The sequence below is a fragment of the Chiloscyllium punctatum genome, chromosome 22 (genome assembly GCF_047496795.1).
Source record: "Chiloscyllium punctatum isolate Juve2018m chromosome 22, sChiPun1.3, whole genome shotgun sequence".
NCBI classification, from domain to species: domain Eukaryota; kingdom Metazoa; phylum Chordata; class Chondrichthyes; order Orectolobiformes; family Hemiscylliidae; genus Chiloscyllium; species Chiloscyllium punctatum.
In genome coordinates this window covers 2,466,658-2,483,156 of record NC_092760.1, presented here as the reverse complement: position 1 = coordinate 2,483,156, position 16,499 = coordinate 2,466,658, and positions in this window count along the sequence as shown.

Here is a 16,499-nt window from a genome sequence, read left to right as displayed (position 1 = left end):
CTCGCCCTCTGTTTCAGCCCCTCTGTTTCTCACTCTCTGTTTCAGCCCCTCTGTTTCTCGCCCTCTTTTTCAGCCCCTCTGTTTCTCGCCCTCTGTTTCAGCCCCTCTGTTTCAGCCGCTCTGTTTCAGCCCCTCTGTTTCTCGCCCTCTGTTTCAGCCCCTCTGTTTCTCGCCCTCTGTTTCAGCCCCTCTGTTTCTCGCCCTCTGTTTCAGACTCTCTGTTTCTCGCTCTCTGTTTCAGCCCCTCTGTTTCTTCCCCTCTGTTTTAGCCCCTCTATTTCAGCCCCTCTGTTTCAGCCCCACTGTTTCAGCCCCTCTGATTCAGCCCCTCTGTTTCAGCCCCTCTGAATCAGCCCCTCTGATTCAGCCCCTCTGTTTCAGCCCCTCTGTGTCAGCCCCCCTGTTTCTCGCCCTCTTTTTCAGCCCCTCTGTTTCTCGCCCTCTGTTTCAGCCCCTCTGTTTCTCGCCCTCTGTTTCAGCCCCTCTGATTCAGCCCCTGTGTTTCAGCCCCTCTGTTTCTCCCCCTCTGTTCCAGCCCCTCTGTTTCTGCCCCTCTCTTTCAGCCACTCTGTTTCAGCCCCTCTGATTCAGCCCCTCTGATTCAGCCCCACTCATTCAGCCCCTATGTTTCAGCCCCTCTGTTTCAGCCCCTATGTTCCTCGGCCTCTGTCTCAGCCCCTATGTTTTTCGCCCTCTTTTTCAGCCCCTCTGTTTCAGCCCATCTGTTTCAGCCACTCTGTTTCTCGCCCTCTGTTTCAGCCCCTCTGTTTCTCGCTCTCTGTTTCAGCCCCTCTGATTCAGCCACTCTGTTTCAGCCCCTCTGAATCAGCCCCTCTGATTCAGCCCCTCTGTTTCAGCCCCTCTGTTTCAGCCCCTCTGTTTCTCGCCCTCTTTATCAGCGCCTCTGTTTCTCGCCCTCTGTTTCAGCCCCTCTGTTTCAGCCGCTCTGTTTCAGCCCCTCTGTTTCTCGCCATCTGTTTCAGCCCATCTGTTTCTCGCCCTCTGTTTCAGTCTCTCTGTTTCTCGCCCTCTGTTTCAGCCCCTCTGTTTCAGCCCCCCTGTTTCTCGCCCTCTGATTCAGCCCCTCTGCTTCAGCCCCTCTGTTTCAGCCTCTCTGTTTCAGCCCCTCTGTTTCAGCCCGTCTGTTTCCCGCCCTCTGTTTCAGCCCCTCTGTTTCATCCCCTCTGTTTCAGCCCCTCTATTTCAGCCCCTCTGTTTCAGCCCCTCTGTTTCAGCCCCTCTGATTCAGCCCCTCTGTTTCAGCCACTCTGAATCAGCCCCTCTGATTCAGCCCCTCCGTTTCAGCCCCTCTGTTTCAGCCCCTCTGTTTCTCGCCCTCTGTTTCAGCCCCTCTGTTTCTCGCCCTCTGTTTCAGCCCCTCTGATTCAGCCCCTCTGTTTCAGCCCCTCTGTTTCTCCCTCTCTGTTCCAGCCCCTCTGTTTCTGCCCCTCTCTTGCAGCCACTCTGTTTCAGCCCCTCTGATTCAGCCCCTCTGATTCAGCCCCACTCATTCAGCCCCTCTGTTTCAGCCCCTCTGTTTCAGCCCCTCTGTTTCTCGGCCTCTGTTTCAGCCCCTCTGTTTTTCGCCCTCTTTTTCAGCACCTCTGTTTCAGCCCGTCTGTTTCAGACACTCTGTTTCTCGCCCTCTGTTTCAGCCCCACTGTTTCTCGCCCACTGTTTCAGCCCCTCTGATTCAGCCCCTCTGTTTCAGCCCCTCTGAATCAGCCCCTCTGATTCAGCCCCTCTGTTTCAGCCCCTCTGTTTCAGCCCCTCTGTTTCTCGCCCTCTTTTTCAGCGCCTCTGTTTCTCGCCCTCTGTTTCAGCCCCTCTGTTTCAGCCCCTCTGTTTCAGCCGCTCTGTTTCAGCCCCTCTGTTTCTCGCCCTCTGTTTCAGCCCCTCTGTTTCTCGCCCGCTGTTTCAGCCTCTCTGTTTCTCGCCCTCTGTTTCAGCCCCTCTGTTTCATCCCCTCTGTTTCAGCCCCTCTGTTTCAGCCCCTCTGTTTCTCGCCCTCTGTTTCAGCCCCTCTGTTTCTCGCCGTCTGTTTCAGCCCCTCTGTTTCTTGCCCTCTGTTTCAGCTCCTCTGATTCAGCCCCACTGTTTCAGCCCCTCTGATTCAGCCCCTCTGTTTCAGCCCCTCTATTTCAGCCCCTCTGTTTCAGCCGCTCTGTTTCATCCCCTCTGTTTCTCGCCCTCTGTTTCTCACCCTCTGATTCTCGCCCTCTGTTTCAGCCCCTATGTTTCTCGCCCTCTGTTTCAGCCCCACTGTTTCAGCCCCTCTGTTTCAGGCCCTCTGTTTCTCACCCTCTGTTTCAGCCCCTCTGATTCAGCCCCTCTGATTCAGCCCCACTCATTCAGCCCTTCTGTTTCAGCCCCTCTGTTTCTCGCCCTCTGTTTCAGCCCCTCTGTTTCAGCCCCTCTGTTTCAGTCCCTCTGTTTCTCGCCCACTGTTTCTCGCACTCGGTTTCAGCCCCTCTGTTTCTCGCCCTCTGTTTCAGCCCCACTGTTTCTCGCCCTCTGTTTCAGCCCCTCTGTTTCAGCCCCTCTGTTTCAGCCCCTCTGTTTCAGCCCCTCTGTTTCTCGCCCTCTGCTTCAGCCTCTCTGTTTCTCACCCTCTGTTTCAGCCCCTCTGTTTCGCCCCTCTGTTTCAGCCCCTCTGTTTCAGCCCCTCTGTTTCTCGCCCTCTGTTTCAGCCCCTCTGTTTCTCGCCCTCTGTTTCAGCCCCTCTGTTTCTCGCCCTCTGTATCAGCCCCTCTGTTTCGGTCCTTCTGTTTCAGCCCCTCTGTTTCAGCCCCTCTGTTTCTCGCCCTCTGTTTCTCGCCTTCTGTTACTCCCCCTCTGTTTCAGCCCCTCTGTTTCAGCCCCTCTGATTCAGCCCCACTGATTCAACCCCTCTGTTTCTCGCCCTCTGTTTCAGCCCCTCTGTTTCAGCCCCTCTGTTTCTCGCCCTCTGTTTCAGCCCCTCTGTTTCAGCCCCTCTGTTTCTCGCCCTCTGTTTCAGCCCCACTGTTTCTCGCCCATTGTTTCAGCCCCTCTGTTTCAGCCTCTCTGTTTCTCGCCCTCTGTTTCAGCCCCTCTGTTTCATCCCCTCTGTTTCAGCCCCTCTGTTTCAGCCCCTCTGTTTCTCGCCCTCTGTTTCAGCCCCTCTGTTTCTCGCCGTCTGTTTCAGCCCCTCTGTTTCTCGCCCTCTGTTTCAGCTCCTCTGATTCAGCCCCACTGTTTCAGCCCCTCTGATTCAGCCCCTCTGTTTCAGCCCCTCTATTTCAGCCCCTCTGTTTCAGCCGCTCTGTTTCATCCCCTCTGTTTCTCGCCCTCTGTTTCTCTCCCTCTGATTCTCGCCCTCTGTTTCAGCCCCTATGTTTCTCGCCCTCTGTTTCAGCCCCACTGTTTCAGCCCCTCTGTTTCAGGCCCTCTGTTTCTCACCCTCTGTTTCAGCCCCTCTGATTCAGCCCCTCTGATTCAGCCCCACTCATTCAGCCCTTCTGTTTCAGCCCCTTTGTTTCTCGCCCTCTGTTTCAGCCCCTCTGTTTCTCGCCCTCTGTTTCAGCCCCTCTGTTTCAGCCCCTCTGTTTCAGTCCCTCTGTTTCTCGCCCACTGTTTCTCGCCCTCGGTTTCAGCCCCTCTGTTTCTCGCCCTCTGTTTCAGCCCCACTGTTTCTCGCCCTCTGTTTCAGCCCCTCTGTTTCAGCCCCTCTGTTTCAGCCCCTCTGTTTCTCGCCCTCTGTTTCTCGCCCTCTGTTTCAGCCCCTCTGTTTCTCGCCCTCTGATTCAGCCTCTCTGTTTCTCACACTCTCTTTCATCCCCTCTGTTTCGCCCCTCTGTTTCAGCCCCTCTGTTTCAGCCCCTCTGTTTCTCGCCCTCTGTTTCAGCCCCTCTGTTTCTCGCCCTCTGTTTCAGCCCCTCTGTTTCTCGCCCTCTGTATCAGCCCCTCTGTTTCGGTCCTTCTGTTTCAGCCCCTCCGTTTCAGCCCCTCTGTTTCTCGCCCTCTGTTTCTCGCCCTCTGTTACTCCCCCTCTGTTTCAGCCCCTCTGTTTCAGCCCCTCTGATTCAGCCCCACTGATTCAACCCCTCTGTTTCTCGCCCTGTGTTTCAGCCCCTCTGTTTCAGCCCCTCTATTTCTCGCCCTCTGTTTCAGCCCCTCTGTTTCTCGCCGTCTGTTTCAGCCTCTCTCTTTCTCGCCCTCTGTTTCAGCCTCTCTGTTTCAGCCCCTCTGTTTCAGCCCCTCTGTTTCAGCCCTGCAGTTTCTCGCCCTCTGTTTTAGCCCCTCTGTTTCTCGCCCTCTGTATCAGCCCCTCTGTTTCAGCCCCTGTGTTTCAGCCCCACTGTTTCTCGCCCTCTATTTCTCTCCCTCTGTTTCAGCCCATGTGATTCAGCCCCTCTGATTCAGCCCCTCTGATTCAGCCCCTCTGTTTCTCGCCATCTGTTTCAGCCCCTCTGTTTCAGCTCTTCTGTTTCAGCCCCTGTGTTTCAGCCCCTCTGTTTCTCGCCCTCTATTTCTCTCCCTCTGTTTCTCGCCCTCTGTTTCAGCCCCTCTGTTTCTCGCCCTCTGTTTCAGCCCCTCTATTTCTCGCCCTCTGTTTCAGCCCCTCTGTTTCAGCCCCTCTGTTTCAGCCCCTCTGTTTCAGGCCCTCTGTTTCTCGCGCTCTGTTTCACCCCCTCTGTTTCTCGCCCTCTGTTTCAGCCCCTCTGTTTTTCGCCCTCTGTTTCAGCCCCTGTGTTTAAACCCCTCTGTTTCAGTCCCTCTTTTTCTCGCCCTCTGTTTCAGCCCCTCTGTTTCTCGCCCTCTGTTTCAGCCCCTCTGTTTCTCGCCCTCTGTTCCAGCCCCTCTGTTTCAGCCCCTCTGTTTCAGCCCCTCTCTTTGTCGCCCTCTGTTTCAGCCTCTCTGTTTCTCGCCATCTGTTTCAGCCCATCTGTTTCTCGCCCTCTGTTTCAGCCTCTCTGTTTCTCGCCCTGTTTCAGCCCCTCTGTTTCAGCCCCTCTGTTTCAGCCCCTCTGTTTCAGCCCCTCTGTTTCAGCCCCTCTGTTTCAGCCCCTCTGTTTCAGCCCCTCTGTTTCAGGCCCTCTGTTTCTCGCGCTCTGTTTCACCCCCTCTGTTTCTCGCCCTCTGTTTCTCACCCTCTGTTTCTCGCCCTCTGTTTCAGCCCCTCTGTTTTTCGCCCTCTGTTTCAGCCCCTCTGTTTCAGCCCCTCTGTTTCTCGCCCTCTGTTTCTGCCCCTCTGTTTCTCGACCTCTGTTTCAGCCCCTTTGTTTCTCGCCCTCTGTTTCAGCCCCTCTGATTCAGCCCCTCTGTTTCAGCCCCTCTGTTTCTCCCCCTCTGTTCCAGTCCCTCTGTTTCTGCCCCTCTGTTTCAGCCACTCTCTTTCAGCCCCTCTGATTCAGCCCCTCTGATTCAGCCCCACTCATTCAGCCCCTCTGTTTCAGCCCCTCTGTTTCAGCCCCTCTGTTTCTCGGCCTCTGTTTCTGCCCCTCTGTTTCCGCCTCTCTGTTTCAGCCCCTCTGATTCACCCCCTCTGATTCAGCCCCACTCATTCAGCCCCTCTGTTTCAGCCCCTCTGTTTCAGCCCCTCTGTTTCTCGGCCTCTGTTTCAGCCACTCTGTTTCTCGCCCTCTGTTTCAGCCCCTCTGTTTCTCACTCTCTGTTTCAGCCCCTCTGATTCAGCCCCTCTGTTTCAGCCCCTCTGTTTCAGCCCCTCTGTTTCTCGCCCTCTTTTTCAGCCCCTCTGTTTCTCGCCCTATGTTTCAGCCCCTCAGTTTCAGCCGCTCTGTTTCAGCCCCTCTGTTTCTCGCCCTCTGTTTCAGCCACTCTGTTTCTCGCCGTCTGTTTCAGCCCCTCTGTTTCTCGCCCTCTGTTTCAGCCTCTCTGTTTCTCGCTCTCTGTTTCAGCCCCTCTGTTTCTTCCCCTCTGTTTCAGCCGCTATATTTCAGCCCCTCTGTTTCAGCCCCTCTGTTTTTCGCCCTCTTTTTCAGCCCCTCTGATTCAGCCCCTCTGTTTCAGCCCCTCTGTTTCTCCCCCTCTGTTCCAGCCCCTCTGTTTCTGCCCCTCTGTTTCAGCCACTCTGTTTCAGCCCCTCTGATTCAGCCCCTCTGTTTCAGCACCACACATTCAGCCCCTCTGTTTCAGCCCCTCTGTTTCAGCCCCTCTGTTTCTCGGCCTCTGTTTCTGCCCCTCTGTTTCAGCCACTCTGTTTCAGCCCCTCTGATTCAGCCCCTCTGATTCAGCCCCACTCATTCAGCTCCTCTGTTTCAGCCCCTCTGTTTCAGCCCCTCTGTTTCTCGGCCTCTGTTTCAGCCACTCTGTTTCTCGCCCTCTGTTTCAGCCCCTCTGTTTCTCACTCTCTGTTTCAGCCCCTCTGTTTCTCGCCCTCTTTTTCAGCCCCTCTGTTTCTCGCCCTCTGTTTCAGCCCCTCTGTTTCAGCCGCTCTGTTTCAGCCCCTCTGTTTCTCGCCCTCTGTTTCAGCCCCTCTGTTTCTCGCCCTCTGTTTCAGCCCCTCTGTTTCTCGCCCTCTGTTTCAGACTCTCTGTTTCTCGCTCTCTGTTTCAGCCCCTCTGTTTCTTCCCCTCTGTTTTAGCCCCTCTATTTCAGCCCCTCTGTTTCAGCCCCACTGTTTCAGCCCCTCTGATTCAGCCCCTCTGTTTCAGCCCCTCTGAATCAGCCCCTCTGATTCAGCCCCTCTGTTTCAGCCCCTCTGTGTCAGCCCCCCTGTTTCTCGCCCTCTTTTTCAGCCCCTCTGTTTCTCGCCCTCTGTTTCAGCCCCTCTGTTTCTCGCCCTCTGTTTCAGCCCCTCTGATTCAGCCCCTGTGTTTCAGCCCCTCTGTTTCTCCCCCTCTGTTCCAGCCCCTCTGTTTCTGCCCCTCTCTTTCAGCCACTCTGTTTCAGCCCCTCTGATTCAGCCCCTCTGATTCAGCCCCACTCATTCAGCCCCTATGTTTCACCCCCTCTGTTTCAGCCCCTATGTTCCTCGGCCTCTGTCTCAGCCCCTATGTTTTTCGCCCTCTTTTTCAGCCCCTCTGTTTCAGCCCATCTGTTTCAGCCACTCTGTTTCTCGCCCTCTGTTTCAGCCCCTCTGTTTCTCGCTCTCTGTTTCAGCCCCTCTGATTCAGCCACTCTGTTTCAGCCCCTCTGAATCAGCCCCTCTGATTCAGCCCCTCTGTTTCAGCCCCTCTGTTTCAGCCCCTCTGTTTCTCGCCCTCTTTATCAGCGCCTCTGTTTCTCGCCCTCTGTTTCAGCCCCTCTGTTTCAGCCGCTCTGTTTCAGCCCCTCTGTTTCTCGCCATCTGTTTCAGCCCATCTGTTTCTCGCCCTCTGTTTCAGTCTCTCTGTTTCTCGCCCTCTGTTTCAGCCCCTCTGTTTCAGCCCCCCTGTTTCTCGCCCTCTGATTCAGCCCCTCTGCTTCAGCCCCTCTGTTTCAGCCTCTCTGTTTCAGCCCCTCTGTTTCAGCCCGTCTGTTTCCCGCCCTCTGTTTCAGCCCCTCTGTTTCTCGCCCTCTGTTTCAGGCTCTCTGTTTCAGCCCGTCTGTTTCAGCCCCTCTGTTTCAGCCCCTCTGTTTCTCGCCCTCTGTTTCAGCACCTCTGTTTCTCGCCCTCGGTTTCAGCCCCTCTGTTTCTCGCCCTCTATTTCAGCCCCTCTGTTTCAGCCCCTCTGTTTCAGCCCCTCTGTTTCAGCCCGTCTCTTTATCGCCCTCTGTTTCAGCCCCTCTGTTTCTCGCCCTCTGTTTCAGCCCATCTGTTTCTCGACTCTGTTTCAGCCTCTCTGTTTCTCGCCCTCTGTTTCAGCCCCTCTGTTTCAGCCCCTCTGTTTCTCACCCTCTGTTTCAGCCCCTCTGTTTCTCGCCCTCTGTTTCAGCCCCTCTGATTCAGCCCCTCTCTTTCAGCCCCTCTGTTTCAGCCCCTCTGTTTCAGCCCGTCTGTTTCTCGCCCTCTGGTTCAGCCCCTCTGTTTCTCGCCCTCTGTTTCAGGCTCTCTGTTTCAGCCCCTCTGTTTCAGCCCCTCTGTTTCAGCCCCTCTGTTTCTCGCCCTCTGTTTCTCGCCCGCTGTTTCAGCCCGTTTGTTTCTCGCTCTCTGTTTCAGCCCCTCTGTTTCAGCCCCTCTGATTCAGCCCCTCTGATTCAGCCCCTCTGTTTCAGCCCCTCTGTTTCAGCCCCTCTGTTTCTCGCCCTCTTTTTCAGCCCCTCTGTTTCAGCCCGTCTGTTTCAGCCACTCTGTTTCTCGCACTCTGTTTCAGCCCCTCTGTTTCTCGCCCACTGTTTCAGCCCCTCTGTTTCAGCCGCTCTGTTTCAGCCCCTCTGTTTCTCGCCCTCTGTTTCAGCCCCTCTGTTTCTCGCCCCCTGTTTCAGCCCCTCTGTTTCTCGCCCTCTGTTTCAGCCTCTCTGTTTCTCGCCCTCTGTTTCTGCCCCTCTGTTTCTCGACCTCTGTTTCAGCCCCTTTGTTTCTCGCCCTCTGTTTCAGCCCCTCTGATTCAGCCCCTCTGTTTCAGCCCCTCTGTTTCTCCCCCTCTGTTCCAGTCCCTCTGTTTCTGCCCCTCTGTTTCAGCCACTCTCTTTCAGCCCCTCTGATTCAGCCCCTCTGATTCAGCCCCACTCATTCAGCCCCTCTGTTTCAGCCCCTCTGTTTCAGCCCCTCTGTTTCTCAGCCTCTGTTTCTGCCCCTCTGTTTCCGCCTCTCTGTTTCAGCCCCTCTGATTCAGCCCCTCTGATTCAGCCCCACTCATTCAGCCCCTCTGTTTCAGCCCCTCTGTTTCAGCCCCTCTGTTTCTCGGCCTCTGTTTCAGCCACTCTGTTTCTCGCCCTCTGTTTCAGCCCCTCTGTTTCTCACTCTCTGTTTCAGCCCCTCTGATTCAGCCCCTCTGTTTCAGCCCCTCTGTTTCAGCCCCTCTGTTTCTCGCCCTCTTTTTCAGCCCCTCTGTTTCTCGCCCTATGTTTCAGCCCCTCAGTTTCAGCCGCTCTGTTTCAGTCCCTCTGTTTCTCGCCCTCTGTTTCAGCCACTCTGTTTCTCGCCATCTGTTTCAGCCCCTCTGTTTCTCGCCCTCTGTTTCAGCCTCTCTGTTTCTCGCTCTCTGTTTCAGCCCCTCTGTTTCTTCCCCTCTGTTTCAGCCGCTATATTTCAGCCCCTCTGTTTCAGCCCCTCTGTTTTTCGCCCTCTTTTTCAGCCCCTCTGATTCAGCCCCTCTGTTTCAGCCCCTCTGTTTCTCCCCCTCTGTTCCAGCCCCTCTGTTTCTGCCCCTCTGTTTCAGCCACTCTGTTTCAGCCCCTCTGATTCAGCCCCTCTGTTTCAGCACCACACATTCAGCCCCTCTGTTTCAGCCCCTCTGTTTCAGCCCCTCTGTTTCTCGGCCTCTGTTTCTGCCCCTCTGTTTCAGCCACTCTGTTTCAGCCCCTCTGATTCAGCCCCTCTGATTCAGCCCCACTCATTCAGCTCCTCTGTTTCAGCCCCTCTGTTTCAGCCCCTCTGTTTCTCGGCCTCTGTTTCAGCCACTCTGTTTCTCGCCCTCTGTTTCAGCCCCTCTGTTTCTCACTCTCTGTTTCAGCCCCTCTGTTTCTCGCCCTCTTTTTCAGCCCCTCTGTTTCTCGCCCTCTGTTTCAGCCCCTCTGTTTCAGCCGCTCTGTTTCAGCCCCTCTGTTTCTCGCCCTCTGTTTCAGCCCCTCTGTTTCTCGCCCTCTGTTTCAGCCCCTCTGTTTCTCGCCCTCTGTTTCAGACTCTCTGTTTCTCGCTCTCTGTTTCAGCCCCTCTGTTTCTTCCCCTCTGTTTTAGCCCCTCTATTTCAGCCCCTCTGTTTCAGCCCCACTGTTTCAGCCCCTCTGATTCAGCCCCTCTGTTTCAGCCCCTCTGAATCAGCCCCTCTGATTCAGCCCCTCTGTTTCAGCCCCTCTGTGTCAGCCCCCCTGTTTCTCGCCCTCTTTTTCAGCCCCTCTGTTTCTCGCCCTCTGTTTCAGCCCCTCTGTTTCTCGCCCTCTGTTTCAGCCCCTCTGATTCAGCCCCTGTGTTTCAGCCCCTCTGTTTCTCCCCCTCTGTTCCAGCCCCTCTGTTTCTGCCCCTCTCTTTCAGCCACTCTGTTTCAGCCCCTCTGATTCAGCCCCTCTGATTCAGCCCCACTCATTCAGCCCCTCTGTTTCAGCCCCTCTGTTTCAGCCCCTATGTTCCTCGGCCTCTGTCTCAGCCCCTATGTTTTTCGCCCTCTTTTTCAGCCCCTCTGTTTCAGCCCATCTGTTTCAGCCACTCTGTTTCTCGCCCTCTGTTTCAGCCCCTCTGTTTCTCGCTCTCTGTTTCAGCCCCTCTGATTCAGCCCCTCTGTTTCAGCCCCTCTGAATCAGCCCCTCTGATTCAGCCCCTCTGTTTCAGCCCCTCTGTTTCAGCCCCTCTGTTTCTCGCCCTCTTTATCAGCGCCTCTGTTTCTCGCCCTCTGTTTCAGCCCCTCTGTTTCAGCCGCTCTGTTTCAGCCCCTCTGTTTCTCGCCATCTGTTTCAGCCCATCTGTTTCTCGCCCTCTGTTTCAGTCTCTCTGTTTCTCGCCCTCTGTTTCAGCCCCTCTGTTTCAGCCCCTCTGTTTCAGCCTCTCTGTTTCAGCCCCTCTGTTTCAGCCCGTCTGTTTCCCGCCCTCTGTTTCAGCCCCTCTGTTTCTCGCCCTCTGTTTCAGGCTCTCTGTTTCAGCCCGTCTGTTTCAGCCCCTCTGTTTCAGCCCCTCTGTTTCTCGCCCTCTGTTTCAGCACCTCTGTTTCTCGCCCTCGGTTTCAGCCCCTCTGTTTCTCGCCCTCTGTTTCAGCCCCTCTGTTTCAGCCCCTCTGTTTCAGCCCCTCTGTTTCAGCCCGTCTCTTTATCGCCCTCTGTTTCAGCCCCTCTGTTTCTCGCCCTCTGTTTCAGCCCATCTGTTTCTCGACTCTGTTTCAGCCTCTCTGTTTCTCGCCCTCTGTTTCAGCCCCTCTGTTTCAGCCCCTCTGTTTCTCACCCTCTGTTTCAGCCCCTCTGTTTCTCGCCCTCTGTTTCAGCCCCTCTGATTCAGCCCCTCTCTTTCAGCCCCTCTGTTTCAGCCCCTCTGTTTCAGCCCGTCTGTTTCTCGCCCTCTGGTTCAGCCCCTCTGTTTCTCGCCCTCTGTTTCAGGCTCTCTGTTTCAGCCCCTCTGTTTCAGCCCCTCTGTTTCAGCCCCTCTGTTTCTCGCCCTCTGTTTCTCGCCCGCTGTTTCAGCCCGTTTGTTTCTCGCTCTCTGTTTCAGCCCCTCTGTTTCAGCCCCTCTGATTCAGCCCCTCTGATTCAGCCCCTCTGTTTCAGCCCCTCTGTTTCAGCCCCTCTGTTTCTCGCCCTATTTTTCAGCCCCTCTGTTTCAGCCCGTCTGTTTCAGCCACTCTGTTTCTCGCACTCTGTTTCAGCCCCTCTGTTTCTCGCCCACTGTTTCAGCCCCTCTGTTTCAGCCGCTCTGTTTCAGCCCCTCTGTTTCTCGCCCTCTGTTTCAGCCCCTCTGTTTCTCGCCCCCTGTTTCAGCCCCTCTGTTTCTCGCCCTCTGTTTCAGCCTCTCTGTTTCTCGCTCTCTGTTTCTGCCCCTCTGTTTCATCCCCTCTGTTTCAGCCCCTCTATTTCAGCCCCTCTGTTTCAGCCCCTCTGTTTCAGCCCCTCTGATTCAGCCCCTCTGTTTCAGCCACTCTGAATCAGCCCCTCTGATTCAGCCCTTCTGTTTCAGCCGCTCTGTTTCAGCCCCTCTGTTTCTCGCCCTCTTTTTCAGCCCCTCTGTTTCTCGCCCTCTGTTTCAGCCCCTCTGTTTCTCGCCCTCTGTTTCAGCACCTCTGATTCAGCCCCTCTGTTTCAGCCCCTCTGTTTCTCCCCCTCTGTTCCAGCCCCTCTGTTTCTGCCCCTCGCTTTCAGCCACTCTGTTTCAGCCCCTCTGATTCAGCCCCTCTGATTCAGCCCCACTCATTCAGCCCCTCTGTTTCAGCCCCTCTGTTTCAGCCCCTCAGTTTCAGACACTCTGTTTCTCGCCCTCTGTTTCAGCCCCACTGTTTCTCGCCCACTGTTTCAGCCTCTCTGTTTCTCACCCTCTGTTTCAGCCCCTCTGATTCAGCCCCTCTGTTTCAGACACTCTGTTTCTCGCCCTCTGTTTCAGCCCCACTGTTTCTCGCCAATGTTTCAGCCCCTCTGATTCAGCCCCTCTGTTTCAGCCCCTCTGAATCAGCCCCTCTGATTCAGCCCCTCTGTTTCAGCCCCTCTGTTTCAGCCCCTCTGTTTCTCGCCCTCTTTTTCAGCGCCTCTGTTTCTCGCCCTCTGTTTCAGCCCCTCTGTTTCAGAAGCTCTGTTTCAACCCCACTGTTTCTCGCCCTCTGTTTCAGCCTCTCTGTTTCTCGCCCTCTGTTTCAGCCCCTCTCTTTCATCCCCTCTGTTTCAGCCCCTCTGTTTCAGCCCCTCTGTTTCTCGCCCTCTTTTTCAGCCCCTCTGTTTCTCGCCGTCTGTTTCAGCCCCTCTGTTTCTCGCCATCTGTTTCAGCTCCTCTGATTCAGCCCCTCTGTTTCAGACCCTCTGATTCAGCCCCTCTGTTTCAACCCCTCTATTTCAGCCCCTCTGTTTCAGCCGCTCTGTTTCATCCCCTCTGTTTCTCGCCCTCTGTTTCTCACCCTCTGATTCTCGCCCTCTGTTTCAGCCCCTATGTTTCTCGCCCTATGTTTCAGCCCCTCTGGTTCAGCCCCTCTGTTTCAGCCCCTCTGTTTCTCACCCTCTGTTTCAGCCCCTCTGATTCAGCCCCTCTGATTCAGCCCCACTCATTCAGCCCTTCTGTTTCAGCCCCTTTGTTTCTCGCCCTCTGTTTCAGCCCCTCTGTTTCTCGCCCTCTGTTTCAGCCCCTCTGTTTCAGCCCCTCTGTTTCAGCCCGATTGTTTCAGCCACTCTGTTTCTCGCACTCTGTTTCAGCCCCTCTGTTACTCACCCTCTGTTTCAGCCCCTCTGATTCAGCCCCTCTGTTTCAGCCCCTCTGAATCAGCCCCTCTGATTCAGCCCCTCTGTTTCAGCCCCTCTGTTTCAGCCCCTCTGTTTCTCGCCCTCTTTTTCAGCCCCTCTGTTTCTCGCCCTCTGTTTCAGCCCCTCTGTTTCAGCCCCTCTGTTTCAGCCCCTCTGTTTCTCGCCCTCTGTTTCAGCCCCTCTGTTTGTCGCCCTCTGTTTCTGCCCCTCTGTTTCTCGCCCTCTGTTTCAGCCCCTCTGGTTCTCGCTCTCTGTTTCAGCCCCTCTGTTTCATCCCCGCTGTTTCAGCCCCTCTATTTCAGCCCCTCTGTTTCAGCCCCTCTGTTTCAGCCCCTCTGATTCAGCCCCTCTGTTTCAGCCACTCTGAATCAGCCCCTCTGATTCAGCCCCTCCGTTTCAGCCCCTCTGTTTCAGCCCCTCTGTTTCTCGCCCACTTTTTCAGCCCCTCTGTTTCTCGCCCTCTGTTTCAGCCCCTCTGATTCAGCCCCTCTGTTTCAGCCCCTCTGTTTCTCCCCCTCTGTTCCAGCCCCTCTGTTTCTGCCCCTCTCTTGCAGCCACTCTGTTTCAGCCCCTCTGATTCAGCCCCTCTGATTCAGCCCCACTCATTCAGCCCCTCTGTTTCAGCCCCTCTGTTTCAGCCCCTCTGTTCCTCGGCCTCTGTTTCAGCCCCTCTGTTTTTCGCCCTCTTTTTCAGCACCTCTGTTTCAGCCCGTCTGTTTCAGACACTCTGTTTCTCGCCCTCTGTTTCAGCCCCACTGTTTCTCGCCCACTGTTTCAGCCCCTCTGATTCAGCCCCTCTGTTTCAGCCCCTCTGAATCAGCCCCTCTGATTCAGCCCCTCTGTTTCAGCCCCTCTGTTTCAGCCCCTCTGTTTCTCGCCCTCTTTTTCAGCGCCTCTGTTCCTCGCCCTCTGTTTCAGCCCCTCTGTTTCAGCCCCTCTGTTTCAGCCGCTCTGTTTCAGCCCCTCTGTTTCTCGCCCTCTGTTTCAGCCCCTCTGTTTCTCGCCCGCTGTTTCAGCCTCTCTGTTTCTCGCCCTCTGTTTCAGCCCCTCTGTTTCATCCCCTCTGTTTCAGCCCCTCTGTTTCAGCCCCTCTGTTTCTCGCCCTCTGTTTCAGCCCCTCTGTTTCTCGCCGTCTGTTTCAGCCCCTCTGTTTCTTGCCCTCTGTTTCAGCTCCTCTGATTCAGCCCCACTGTTTCAGCCCCTCTGATTCAGCCCCTCTGTTTCAGCCCCTCTATTTCAGCCCCTCTGTTTCAGCCGCTCTGTTTCATCCCCTCTGTTTCTCGCCCTCTGTTTCTCACCCTCTGATTCTCGCCCTCTGTTTCAGCCCCTATGTTTCTCGCCCTCTGTTTCAGCCCCACTGTTTCAGCCCCTCTGTTTCAGGCCCTCTGTTTCTCACCCTCTGTTTCAGCCCCTCTGATTCAGCCCCTCTGATTCAGCCCCACTCATTCAGCCCTTCTGTTTCAGCCCCTCATTTTCTCGCCCTCTGTTTCAGCCCCTCTGTTTCAGCCCCTCTGTTTCAGTCCCTCTGTTTCTCGCCCACTGTTTCTCGCCCTCGGTTTCAGCCCCTCTGTTTCTCGCCCTCTGTTTCAGCCCCACTGTTTCTCGCCCTCTGTTTCAGCCCCTCTGTTTCAGCCCCTCTGTTTCAGCCCCTCTGTTTCAGCCCCTCTGTTTCTCGCCCTCTGTTTCAGCCCCTCTGTTTCTCGCCCTCTGCTTCAGCCTCTCTGATTCTCACCCTCTCTTTCAACCCCTCTGTTTCGCCCCTCTGTTTCAGCCCCTCTGTTTCAGCCCCTCTGTTTCTCGCCCTCTGTTTCAGCCCCTCTGTTTCTCGCCCTCTGTTTCAGCCCCTCTGTTTCTCGCCCTCTGTATCAGCCCCTCTGTTTCGGTCCTTCTGTTTCAGCCCCTCTGTTTCAGCCCCTCTGTTTCTCGCCCTCTGTTTCTCGCCTTCTGTTACTCCCCCTCTGTTTCAGCCCCTCTGTTTCAGCCCCTCTGATTCAGCCCCACTGATTCAACCCCTCTGTTTCTCGCCCTCTGTTTTAGCCCCTCTGTTTCAGCCCCTCTGTTTCTCGCCCTCTGTTTCAGCCTCTCTGTTTCTCGCCCTCTGTTTCAGCCCCTCTGTTTCAGCCCCTCTGTTTCAGCCCCTCTGTTTCAGCCCCTCTGTTTCTCGCCCTCTGTTTCAGCCCCTCTGTTTCTCGCCCTCTGTATCAGCCCCTCTGTTTCAGCCCCTGTGTTTCAGCCCCTCTGTTTCTCGCCCTCTATTTCTCTCCCTCTGTTTCAGCCCCTGTGATTCAGCCCCTCTGATTCAGACCCTCTGATTCAGCCCCTCTGTTTCTCGCCATCTGTTTCAGCCCCTCTGATTCAGACCCTCTGATTCAGCCCCTCTGTTTCTCGCCCGCTGTTTCAGCCCCTCTGTTTCTCGCCCTCTGTTTCAGCCCCTCTATTTCTCGCCCTCAGTTTCAGCCCCTCTGTTTCAGCCCCTCTGTTTCAGCCCCTCTGTTTCTCGCGCTCTGTTTCACCCCCTCTGTTTCTCGCCCTCTGTTTCAGCCCCTCTGTTTTTCGCCCTCTGTTTCAGCCCCTGTGTTTAAACCCCTCTGTTTCAGTCACTCTTTTTCTCGCCCTCTGTTTCAGCCCCTCTGTTTCTCGCCCTCTGTTTCAGCCCCTCTGTTTCTCGCCCTCTGTTCCAGCCCCTCTGTTTCAGCCCCTCTGTTTCAGCCCCTCTCTTTCTCGCCCTCTGTTTCAGCCCCTCTGTTTCTCGCCATCTGTTTCAGCCCATCTGTTTCTCGCCCTCTGTTTCAGCCTCTCTGTTTCTCGCCCTCTGTTTCAGCCCCTCTGTTTCAGCCCCTCTGATTCTCGCCCTCTGATTCAGCCCCTCTGTTTCTCGCCCTCTGTTTCAGCCCCTGTGATTCAGCCCCTCTCTTTCAGCCCCTCTGATTCAGCCCCTCTGTTTCAGCCCCTCTGATTCAGCCCCTCTGTTTCAGCCCCTCTGTTTCAGCCCGTCTGTTTCTCGCCCTCTGTTTCAGCCCCTCTCTTTCTCGCCCTCTGTTTCAGGCTCTCTGTTTCAGCCGGTCTGTTTCAGCCCCTCTGTTTCTCGCCCTCTGTTTCAGCCCCTCTGTTTCTCGCCCTCTGTTTCAGCCCCTCTGTTTCTCGCCCTCTGTTTCAGCCCCTGTGTTTAAACCCCTCTGTTTCAGTCCCTCTTTTTCTCGCCCTCTGTTTCTCGCACTCTGTTTCAGCCCCTCTGTTTCTCGCTCTCTGTTTCAGCCCCTCTGTTTCAGCCCCTCTGTTTCAGCCCCTCTGTTTCAGCCACTCTCTTTCTCGCCCTCTGATTCAGCCCCTCTGTTTCTCGCCCTCTGTTTCAGCCCATCTGTTTCTCGCCCTCTGTTTCAGCCTCTCTGTTTCTCGCCCTCGGTTTCAGCCCCTTTGTTTCAGCCCCTCTGTTTCTCGCCCTCTGTTTCAGCCCCTCTGTTTCTCGCCCTCTGTTTCAGCGCCTCTGATTCAGCCCCTCTCTTTCAGCCCCTCTAATTCAGCCCCTCTGTTTCAGCCCCTCTGTTTCAGCCCCTCTGTTTCAGCCCCTCTGTTTC